The 11,824-nt window shown below is 39.4% G+C and overlaps 2 long non-coding RNA genes across 2 annotated transcripts; both read right to left on the reverse strand.

Annotated features, from left to right (window-relative positions):
• Window positions 1-905: 905 nt before the first annotated feature.
• On the reverse strand, window positions 906-2,063 carry LOC125806199 (uncharacterized). Its single transcript, XR_007441490.1, has 2 exons — window positions 1,401-2,063; window positions 906-1,287 (listed from the first exon to the last, which is right to left on the reverse strand). It is a non-coding gene; the product is annotated as an uncharacterized LOC125806199 (long non-coding RNA).
• Window positions 2,064-8,122: 6,059 nt separating this feature from the next.
• Window positions 8,123-8,797, reverse strand: LOC111190596 (uncharacterized). Its single transcript, XR_007441489.1, has 2 exons — window positions 8,618-8,797; window positions 8,123-8,504 (listed from the first exon to the last, which is right to left on the reverse strand). It is a non-coding gene; the product is annotated as an uncharacterized LOC111190596 (long non-coding RNA).
• Between the last annotated feature and the right edge of the window lie 3,027 nt (window positions 8,798-11,824).

Below are 11,824 nucleotides of genomic sequence, written 5' to 3' on the forward strand. Positions count from 1 at the left end.
CAAACATATACCTATAAATAGCAAAATCAGAGAATCTGATTAAGAAATTGAAGTGGTTTCTTAATTTTTTCCAGAGCTGTATTTTAATACTTTGGTATCAAAGCATACACTGTAAGCCCGGATAAGTTGAATTTACTTAAAAAAAAAATTAGAAAACCGGTTGCCTTAAAAAAAGTTAAGTACTGGGTAATGAAAACGTATCAAGTTTTTACAACTAAAGGGGAAGTTTAACTTTGATTTAACTTAATTTTTGTTATACTATAAGACTGGTTAAGTTGAGTTTGCTTAACTTTTTTAAGGCAGCTGGTTTGCTCAATTTTTTAAGTAACGGGGAATGAAAACTTGAGTTAGCATAAATTAAATAATCAAGTTATTACAACTAAAGGGGAAGTTGATTTATTTCTAAGGTAGCCCGGGGGGAATCACTACACACTGATGGTGAGTGTTAGTCAGAAACTGTTGGACACACCCAGTATGCAAATAGATTGTGACAGAAGCCAATGGAAAAGAAGCTGTTAATGGCAACAGACTAAACTCTCATTTATTATAAGTTGGTTCAACTCAAAGATCTCAGTTTGAATATTTATGTGCCCATAAATATTCAACTAACTCAAAATAGTTGAGTATTGTTTATAAATATCCAATTTTATGTAAAACAGACATAAATCGGTATGAGTTTACAGTTTATGACAAGGAGTAATTCTATTAATCACCAATATCTAAACTGCAGTGCTGCTTTGATTAGATGTGGTTTATATGAGATTGGATTAGATTAGAAGTGCCTCTTTAGTTGGATCACTCCTAGGAGAGCAGACTGATTTATGGGTGAGGCTGAGTCAGAAAACTCATTTAGTTCTTTCATTAGCAGATGTAGCGGCCCACTTGGATTAATCACAAGACAATGCTCGGAGCTTCTACTGGTGCAACTTTATTTCTCTCCTCTTCTCACCACAGACGTTTTGACACCGTGAAAACTACATAACAGATACAAAACACAAATGCCATAGTACCATATTTCACAGATAATGAATAGAACAGTATTTAAACTTTTAAATTAGTAATTCTTAGCAAACTTCCACATGAATTTAACCTTTTAAGTTATTATGAGTTACAGTTCCTACTGAAAATAAAATAATAATAACCATTTCTCTTTGTCTTAAATGAAATAAATCACTCATTTGAATTAATGCACAATTTGTCTCTTCATACCTCCTTCTGCTTCCAAGGGCGCTAAGTTTGAGCTTTGTCTGCCAACAGCCTATCTTCCACACACCTCTCAGTGACAGTCTATGCGTGACATACAAATGACACAAAAAAACGGAGCAAACTACAATAAAATATCTTTCAAAAGTGTCAACACAGAAAATAATAAATAATTAATTTGTTCTCATGTTTTTTACCGTTTCTGGAGCAACGTGCACAGCATTATGGTGAGAACTCGAACAGAAGGTTTAGCGTCATTAATAACAGGAGGTAGTAGAATAAGAGCGGAGCTCTTCAAAATAAAAGCCCAAAATGTAGAGTGGTAGAACTGCATCATTTACCAAAGAAAAATAAATAAATAAATAAAATATTCAGCTGTCATTTACACTCCCACCAAATCCTGCTACAATGAATAAAATAATACATAAACAAAACTAGATGAATTGTACAGGATTTCTTGACTCTAATAAATGACAGAAGTGATCAGAAGTATACAGGTGAACTGTATATCACAATCAATCAAGCAGTGTCTGCTTCAATTAATTCTCAAGGAGAAGTACTAATTTTTGTATAGGCCTCTCAATAACTGAAGGTTTAGAGTGAGGATCTTGTTTTCTGTGAGGCTTTCGTTCTCCTACTTGGACTTTGACTCGGCGTACCAAGCCGTCACTTTCTTGAACAGTTTCCACTACCCGTCCTAGTTGCCAATGATTTCTTGGGCGGTTGTCATCTTTAATAATGACAATGTCATTGACTTTGAGATTGCGTTGAGGTAAGTGCCATTTTTGTCTTATGGATATGTTGAGCAGATACTCCCTTTTCCAACGACCCCAAAATTGTTCAATGAGATACTGAACTCTCCTCCATCTCTTCGTGGCATACAAATCCTCCTTAACAAATACTCCAGGGGGAGGAAGTGCAACTTTCGATTTCATCATGATGAGGTGATTTGGTGTTAAAGGTTCCATAGCTTGAGGATCATTTATTCCATCTACTGTTAATAGGCGGCTGTTAACGATAGCCGTGGCTTCATAGAACAGTGTTCTAAGAGAAGCGTCATCAAGTCGACCTGGGCATTGTGCAAAAGTAGCATTTAGCACGTTTCTAATGGTTCTAATTTGCCGTTCCCAGACACCACCTGCGTGACTGGCAGAGGGGGAATTAAAGACAAATTCGCACTGCCTTTCAGTCATGAAGATTTCCAGTAGTTTGGTGTCGCACTGTTTAAGGGCTTCCTTAAATTCATTTCTGGCACCAATGAAATTGGAGCCGTGGTCGCAACGAAGTTGTCTAACAGCTCCTCTGAGACTGATGAAACATCTCAATGCGTTGATGAAGGAGTCTGTCGACAAATCTTCGAGCATCTCAATATGGACAGCTCTAGAGTACAGGCATGTGAAAATGAGTCCATATCTTTTGTATTCTTTGCGGGCTTTCTTGACAATAAATGGGCCAAAGCAATCCATGCCACTATACGTGAAAGGTGCTGAGGCTTCAAGACGTTCTTTAGGTAGTTCAGCCATTTGCTGGTTCTCTGTCGGCCGTCGAAGTTTCCTACAAAGCACACATGCGTGTATCAGCTTACTGACCAGCTTGCTCCCACCAATGACCCAGAATCCATTGGCCCTAAGCTCCATTTGTGTCTGGTTTCGACCTTGATGGCATGTCTTAGCATGGTAGTGAGACACTATGAGTTTAGTTACAGGACTATTGTTTGGTAAAATGACTGGGTGCTTGACTTTGTGACAGAGAGATGACTGTTTCAATCTCCCACCAACACAGAGTAGTCCTTCTGACCAGATGGGATTAAGATTGAAGAGAGAGCTTGAGCTTGGAAGTTCCTTTTGACCTTGAAGTATCTTTATCTCCTGGGGAAAGGCTTGCTGTTGTGCAATCTTAATCACAGTCTCTGCAGCCTTCACACGCTCCTCGACAGTTACATGTTCACTATGCTGTTTTTGTTTAGACCCAAGTCTCTTGATTCTTGCAACCACCTTTACGAGTGTTGTCCATGAAGAAAACCGACTCAGACGCTGGAGGATGTCATTGCAGCTATTGGTCTCGGTTGCAAGAACCTGGATTTTCTTTACTTCAGGATCACCAACAAGTAAGTCTGCTGGACTCCTGGGTGTTAGATGTAATTCACGCTCCCAGAGAAATTTTGGTCCTCGCAGCCAGTTCGTTGAGTGAATGTCTGAAGCATGAAGACCTCGGGATGCGTGATCCGCCGGGTTTTCTGAGGTGTCCACATAATGCCATTGATTAGGATCACTATTATCTCTGATCAGTTGAACACGGTTTGCAACAAATATGTGGAATCTACGGGCATCATTGTTGATGTACCCGAGCACAACTTGCGAATCAGTCCAGAAGAATTCCTGATCAATTTTCATGTCAAGCTCACCCTTTAACACGACGCTTACTTTTGTAGAAACCACCGCCGCTGCGAGTTCCAATCTCGGGATACTTGTGACCTTTGAGGGAGCAACCCTTGCTTTTGCCATCACGAGACTGCAATGGACTTCATCTTTGTCATTTTTGTACCGGAGATAAGAACATGCACCATATCCAATGCAGCTGGCATCTGAAAAATGGTGTAGTTCTACGCTGACAATGCTATGGAAGTTATGTGGGTGATAACATCTCGGGATTGAGACCTCCTTTAGCTTGACAAGACCATTTATCCATTCCTCCCACCGTGGCCTTATATCTTCTGGAAGTGGGTCATCCCATTCGATGCCTCTGTGACAAAGCTCTTGAAGGATACGTTTTCCACTTAAGCTGAAAGGAGCAATGAATCCGAGTGGATCATAAAGAGAGGCGATGACAGACAAACACCCACGACGGGTTGAGGGCTGATCCTTCAAACTGATGTTAAAGCTGAAAGTATCATCCTTTATCAACCACTGAATGCCGAGAGCACTTTCTGATGGTGTTGGATCGAATCCCAGAGGCTCAATGTTTGCTGCTCTTTCAGAGGGGTCTAAGCGTGACAGAGCAGCTTCTTCATTTGAGTTGAATTTGTGAAGGCGTAGGCCTCCTCTTTTGCACAGCTCCTGGGCCTCAGTTATCAGTTTCTTGGCTTCTTCAACTGAGGAGACGCTGACTAACCCGTCGTCAACATAAAAATTTTTCTCCACAAACGCTGATGCCAGAGGATAGTTAGCTTTGTGTTGTCGCGCTAAATGCTTCAGACCAAAATTGGCACATCCTGGAGACGAAGCAGCTCCGAAGAGGTGGACAGTCATCCTGTACTCCTGTGGTTCCTTCTCCAAATCTCCACCTTTCCACCAGAGGAACTTTAGATAATTCTTGGATTCAGGCGTGACAGAGAACTGATAGAACATTCGTTCAATGTCACAGATAATGGCCACAGCTTCTTTTCTGAAGCGACAAAGCACTCCTATCAGTGGATTAATTAGATCAGGCCCAGTTAGCAGGGTGTCATTCAGAGAAATACCACGGAATTTGGCCGAACAATCAAAAACAACTCTCAGCTTATCCGGTTTTCTGGGGTGGTAGATACCATGATGCGGAAGGTACCACTCCGTCTTTCCCTCAGATGTTGTAGGGACAAGCTCTGCATCACCCTTGTTAATGGTTTCCTCCATGAATGTTTTGTACTGATCATAGTATTGTTTGTTGGCTTTTAATTTTTTCTTAAGACACTGTAGGCGAACTGTGGCTAACCTCTTGTTATTTGGCAGGTTGGGTGGACTTTTGCCTTTGAAAGGGAGGGGCATCTCATAATGCCCGTCTTCTTTCTGCCTGATGTGGTCACTAAGGAACTGTATGAAATGAACATCATCGTGTGACACATATTTATCCTCATAGGTTCTCTCAATAAAGTCTGATTCCAAGGTCTTTAGAACATCTGTTGCAGATGGCATTGGCAGTTCTTTTACTGTTAGCCGATGTACAAAGCTTTGACTTCCTTGTCTGTCTAGGTGGGGGTTTGTCGAGCCTATTACACTCCATCCTAGTTCTGATCTCTGTGCAAATGGTTGATTTTTGTCACCTAAGACAACTTCAAGAGGAGCCAGGGCTGAAGGACAGTCATATCCTATTAGGAGCCCTACATCACAGTCTTGAAGGGGTGGCAACTTGTCTGCCAAATTTCTGAGATGAGGCCACAGAAATGCTGTTTCTTTCGTTGGAATGTAGGACTTATCCACCGGGATGAAGTCACGACTGTAGGCCTGCTGTAGTTGAATACAACTCTCAGAGTAGAGTCCTCGAACTTGTAGACCATGAACACTCTTGCTTGATATGATTGTGTCGATGGCTGTCATGGTACTAAGCTTCAGCTTTACTGGCTGAACATCCACATTGAGCTTATCAACTACATCTTCTAGGACAAATGATGAGTCACTCTGTGTGTCAAGTATTGCATATGTAAGTATTTCTCTGTGTGGTTCTTGTACTGATGATACAAAGACTGGAACGATACTTGAGGTAGCAGAAGAGCGTTGTGTTGATGTATGGGACACGACCTTGTGTGTTTCCTGGCTTGCACGTTCTTCTGTGGAAGTGGAGCGGTTCGTTATTGCTTCCACAGGTCTTTGGCTCCTGTCTTCGTGCAAGCAGGTTGGGTGACGACGATTGCAGGTGTTGCATGTGTGTCGCCTCTTACAGTCCTTGGTCATATGACCCTTTCTTAAGCATCCAAAGCAAAGCCGATTTTCATGAATGAATGCCCTTTTATCTTCAACACTCTTTGCTGTGAAAGTGGGACACCTTGTGATGCCATGAGTTTCACTTTTACAGACAGAGCAAAGCAATTTTGGTTTGCTACTGTTAGTTTCTTGTTTCTCTTTAACAAAACTGTTTGGTTGTATGCTTGTATTGAAAGCTTTGGCTCTCTTTGGAATTCTATCATCTACAGGTTTGAAATTTATCACCAGTGGAGAAGCAATAGGGTTACAAGCTATCCGTGCCTCTCTGCTAAGGAACCCTGTGAAGCATGCAAGATCTGGATAGCTGCCAGATGTGTCAAGTTCATCTACAACAATTCGACTCCACTTTCGAACAATCCATTCTGGCAGTTTTCTGAGCAACTTGTGGTTTTCCTCACAGTCGTTAAGAATAGCTAATCCTTTGACGTATGGCATTGCCTCAGTGCAGCTTTGGAGGAAGTCGGCGAACTCTCGTAGTGCTAGCGGGTCATTTGTGCTGATCTTCTGCCATTTCATGAGCTTATCACGGAAAGCTTTCTGTATGATGAAAGGGTTACCATATCTGTCTTGTAAAACTTTCCATGCTCCATTGTATGCATCCTCTGAATCTCTATAAAAGAAACCCTCAACAGCTTTACGGGCCTCTCCAGCAAGATAATTTTTAAGATAAAAAATTTTCTCACTTGCTGGAAGTGGTTTTCTGTCAATCAGAGTCATGAATGACATTTTCCAATCTGTAAACCTTAAAGGGTCACCACTAAATGTGGTGGGTTCAGGGACTGGCAAGCGGTTCATACTCAGTGAACTAGCAATTGCTTGTGCTAAGCTGGCCAACTCTTGTGTCATAGTCACCTCAGGCACTGCTTGGTGAGGTCGGAACGAGGCAGCATCTGGATTCAACCGAGGCTCTGTTTGTGTTCTGTTATGAGCTGAGCTAGTTCTGCTGTCAATTTCTTCTTCAAAACTGTCATATGCTCTGACACGAGCTGCGGCTATAGCGACCTCTTTTGTTGCTTGCAACTGCTGCAGTTTTGCTCTCTCTTGTTCCAACTGTTGTCGCATTTCCACTTTTCTTTGTTTAATTTCTGACAACATTTTTGCCTCTTTGAGTTTCCATTCGCTTTCTAACTTGTGAAGATGTGCTCGTTGTGCTTGAATTTCTTCCATGGCCTTTGACTGTTCCAGCTTAGCAGCAAGCTCTGCTTCTGCATCTACTCTACTGTTATGGATACTGGTTGAGCTGGAGAGTTTGCTTGATTTCTCTGGTGACTCTGATGAACTTACAGTTTCAGTTTTAGTTAAGCCAAAGACCGACCCATATTCCTTTTTGTTCAACATTTCTCTTACTCTTTCTTTTTCAAGTTGATCATTATAATCTTCATCAATAGCTTCTTGACGGTTGCTTATGAGGTCACAAATTTCCTTTGTCAGCACAACACAAGCGTCCATTTTTTTTACAATCTCTGGCGTGGTGTTACAGTTACGTAGAATAGGTTCATACTGCAGTTTAACAGCATCATACTTTGCTTGAATATCTTCGTGCAGTTTATTGAGGTCTTCTAATAAGCAGAAGGTTTTTAATTTTGTCCTAATCTCCCTTGCTGCTAGCTTCCAAGAGTCATAGGCCTTGTTAAATGTTTTTTCCCGTTTTTTAGTATCTTGGTCATACATTTCTTGGCCTTTTTCTGTTAGCTTTCTCTCTCGTGAGCTAGACCTGAGTGGCATGTCTATGGGCTTGTCTGTTACTTCTGTTGGGAGTGACATCTTTGTGCAACTGTTTCACGTCTAGCGTGGCTTTGATTACCCTATGCCTGAATTCACACCTATGAGCTGTAGTTATCTTTTACCACAGAGTAAATCTATATCAAGCATTTACAAATCATGGACATTCAAAGGAATTTTAGCATGAAACAGTAACAAGTGTCATAAACAATCATTGTAAACATTAATAGCTTCAGCGTTTTTTTTTTTTTTTTTTTTTTTGAGACGAAAACACATACAATTTGTAAATAGTTCTCTTTGCTCTTTAGCACTCAATGTCCTTTTCAGAATCCGTAATTGTACCTTAAGTGTGCTGTCCCTTTTTAATCTTGCCTGTGCAGGATATTGGTGTGAGCGGAATCAGCTGGCTGGTATCAGTTGGGTAGCTGGATCTCAGATGAGGTGTCAGCTTCTCTGATGGTCTCTTGTAGTGAAGGAGTTTTCACTGTAGCGGCCCACTTGGATTAATCACAAGACAATGCTCGGAGCTTCTACTGGTGCAACTTTATTTCTCTCCTCTTCTCACCACAGACGTTTTGACACCGTGAAAACTACATAACAGATACAAAACACAAATGCCATAGTACCATATTTCACAGATAATGAATAGAACAGTATTTAAACTTTTAAATTAGTAATTCTTAGCAAACTTCCACATGAATTTAACCTTTTAAGTTATTATGAGTTACAGTTCCTACTGAAAATAAAATAATAATAACCATTTCTCTTTGTCTTAAATGAAATAAATCACTCATTTGAATTAATGCACAATTTGTCTCTTCATACCTCCTTCTGCTTCCAAGGGCGCTAAGTTTGAGCTTTGTCTGCCAACAGCCTATCTTCCACACACCTCTCAGTGACAGTCTATGCGTGACATACAAATGACACAAAAAAACGGAGCAAACTACAATAAAATATCTTTCAAAAGTGTCAACACAGAAAATAATAAATAATTAATTTGTTCTCATGTTTTTTACCGTTTCTGGAGCAACGTGCACAGCATTATGGTGAGAACTCGAACAGAAGGTTTAGCGTCATTAATAACAGGAGGTAGTAGAATAAGAGCGGAGCTCTTCAAAATAAAAGCCCAAAATGTAGAGTGGTAGAACTGCATCATTTACCAAAGAAAAATAAATAAATAAATAAAATATTCAGCTGTCATTTACAGCAGAGAACAGCGACACCAGGAGCCTGGCTAATCTCATTAGCATCACAGTGTGCTCTACTGAGGACAGTCACTCTCATCTCCTGATTAATAAAGCAGAGCTTTACAAACTCTGGTACAGGTAACGCTGGTCGTATTTTGAAGCATCTCGAGATGGTTCACCAGATGGCCTTCGTTATTTTTTAATGCAGTTCTTTATTTTAATAATTACAGAACTCTTCTGTTCTGCAGTAACAACACTCCTTATCACTTCAGTTTAAAACAAGCTGTTTTTGCAGCTAAGGTTTTACTCTCTAATGTCTTTTATGGTAGTGGTTCTTAAGCTTTTTAAACCACCTAAACTAAAATCTCCTTGTATCATACACGATAATATTAGCAACGTTTTTGAATATCGTAAATGATATTATACCTTGAAAATACCTTGAAAAAATATCTTGAAATGATCACATCTGGGTACTACTTTTTTGCTGTTTTTAGCAAAAGAAAAATTCACACTGTTCTCATTTTCCATTATATATCTACAAAAAACAGTATCATTTATCATTTATTTTACTTTAATCCTGGATATATGGAGATATTTGGAGTGTATTGTTAGTTTCACGACATTCTGGATCATTGATCTGGATCATTCTGTTACAAATCTGATAAAATTCTTGTAATTTTCAGTATCTCATTTAGGGGTGTACCATATCATATTGTACGCAATAATTTCGCCAACATTTTTGAATATTGTAAACAATATTATACCTTGAAATATCGTGTCATATCACCGAGCCCTAATTATCACATCAGGGTACTACTTTTTTTGCTGTTCTTAGCAAAAAAAATTTCACACTGTTCTCATTTCCCATTATATATCTACTAGAGACAGATTATATCTGTCCAGTATCATTTATTTTACTTTAATCCTGCTGGATATATGGAGATATATGGAGTGCATTATTGGTATCATAACATTCTGGATCACTGACTTCTGTTACAAATCTGATAAAATTCTTGTATTTTTTAATATCTCAGTTAGGGGTGTGCCATATCATGTCATATGCAATAATAAAATTTAATTTTCATTTTGTTGCAGTAGTGTATTCTTAAAATATTTTTTAATTCAGTGTTTTGTTATATCGTTAAGAGTATCGTAATCTCGAAAATACCATGAGGTATTGTGATTTTATTTTAGGGCCAGGAAGCAGATCACCTGAGTACTAGCCGCATGATTTAGCGCTATAAAATGGGCTCATTTGCTCTCAGATGGTGCTGAGTTTTGACGGTTCTATCTTCATACATATCATATCTTCATCCTATTGCCTGTGTTTATCTTTTGTTTTTACCTTGTTTTTTTCCACCAACCTCGATTCTTGTCTGCCCTATGATATTGCCCTGCATTGTATGACCTCTGTACTGTTTTCCCAGTCTGGTATGATATCTCTTTTTCTCTGTTTCTGCTGTTTGCTATTATTCAACCTATTCTGTCTGACCATCATTTTGCCTGATACTTTTATTAATAAAGTATATTTTTATCTGCATCTGCACATGGCCAGATCAACAGTGTACCATTTATATAGCAAGTTTTGAGTTATATAAGAGTTTAGTATCAGATTGTTTTGTTTAAACTGTATATAATACTATTATTTGTCAGTAAATATCATTCGTCAATCTGCTCCCGCAGCATCAACTGTCAGTCCCATCAAATCCAGTGTAAGCATGGGTCCTATTTTTTAAGCTTAATGTATCTCTTTCACACAAAATTAAACAAATATATTGTATACTTTAGCTCCTGATGTCTCTGATGATTTATTTTTTTTACCCGTTCTGCACTGTACACCTCGCTGGCCCATGCCCTGGCAGCACAGAGTGATGGCACGTCTGGTTATCTAAAACCTATTACACATTAAATTTATACATAAACGCCCATAAATTCAGAGCTAAAGGCAGCTTCAGCTGCTGTAAATCCAGGCCTTGTTCTACGCTCCATTAGCTCAGTAATAAATATACAGCCTGTCAGCCTCCTGCAGTTAATGCCTACAAACCCGGTACACACATCACATGACGTCTCTATCAGCACAGAGTGGTCGGTGATCTGAAGCCGGTAGGGAAAACTGATTTGGAGATTGCAGGAGACAGGCATTATTTGAAGACTATATTAGCAGCAGGTGTACTCAGCTTATGATATTTGTGTGAGCTAATGTAACAGAAAATGCTTAAAATTCATCTGATTTTTTTTTTCTTTTGCATTAGCACTTTACATAATATTCCATTTATGCTTTAAAATAGGGGCCGGCAACTAAGTTTGGCTGCGGGCCAGGTATTTTACAAGCCATTATGTGGCGGGCCACAAAAAAAAAATGTTTTGGAAAATTACTAGTAGAGAAGACTAGTAGCTCTCCAGCCCAGAGGGTTGTTAAACCCAATTGCATAACAGTTGAATTTAAAGCAGTTAAAATAAATAAATAAATAAACACACCGCTCCTCACGCAGGATCAAACCCGTGTCGTCAGGGTCGCGGCCCAATACACTATCGCTGCTCCGGCTAGTGATTTGGGACACGGCCAGGAGAAAACACACACTTATAAGGAGACAGGGAGCCCAAGAACAGGCGGAAACTAAAGTCATGCTGCGCGACAGAGAGACAGGGGAGGGATGTAAACAAAAGCTCGCCAGAGAAGCATTTTATTTATTTATTTTTTTTCATTATTGTTCATTACAGTTTAAACAACCGCACGGGCCAGATGTTTCACGCCTATTGCCAACCCCTGCCTTAGAATTTGATATATTAATGTGTATGTTTTGTTCCTGTATATTTAACACTTATATATGTAAACTAAAAATGTACATTTTTTAAAAACCAATAATTGATATGTTGTTGCTATGTTGTTGTATACTCTATTGTTGCTAGGGTGTTGCCAAGTGGTATACCAGTTTGTTGCTGTGGTGATGCTTGATGCTTGGTCTCACATCCCAAATGGAAACTATGTTGTTTTTAATAGTTGTTAAGTGGTTAGAAGATGGATGCTATAGTGTA

Source organism: Astyanax mexicanus, chromosome 12 (assembly GCF_023375975.1).
Source record: "Astyanax mexicanus isolate ESR-SI-001 chromosome 12, AstMex3_surface, whole genome shotgun sequence".
NCBI lineage: Eukaryota > Metazoa > Chordata > Actinopteri > Characiformes > Acestrorhamphidae > Astyanax > Astyanax mexicanus.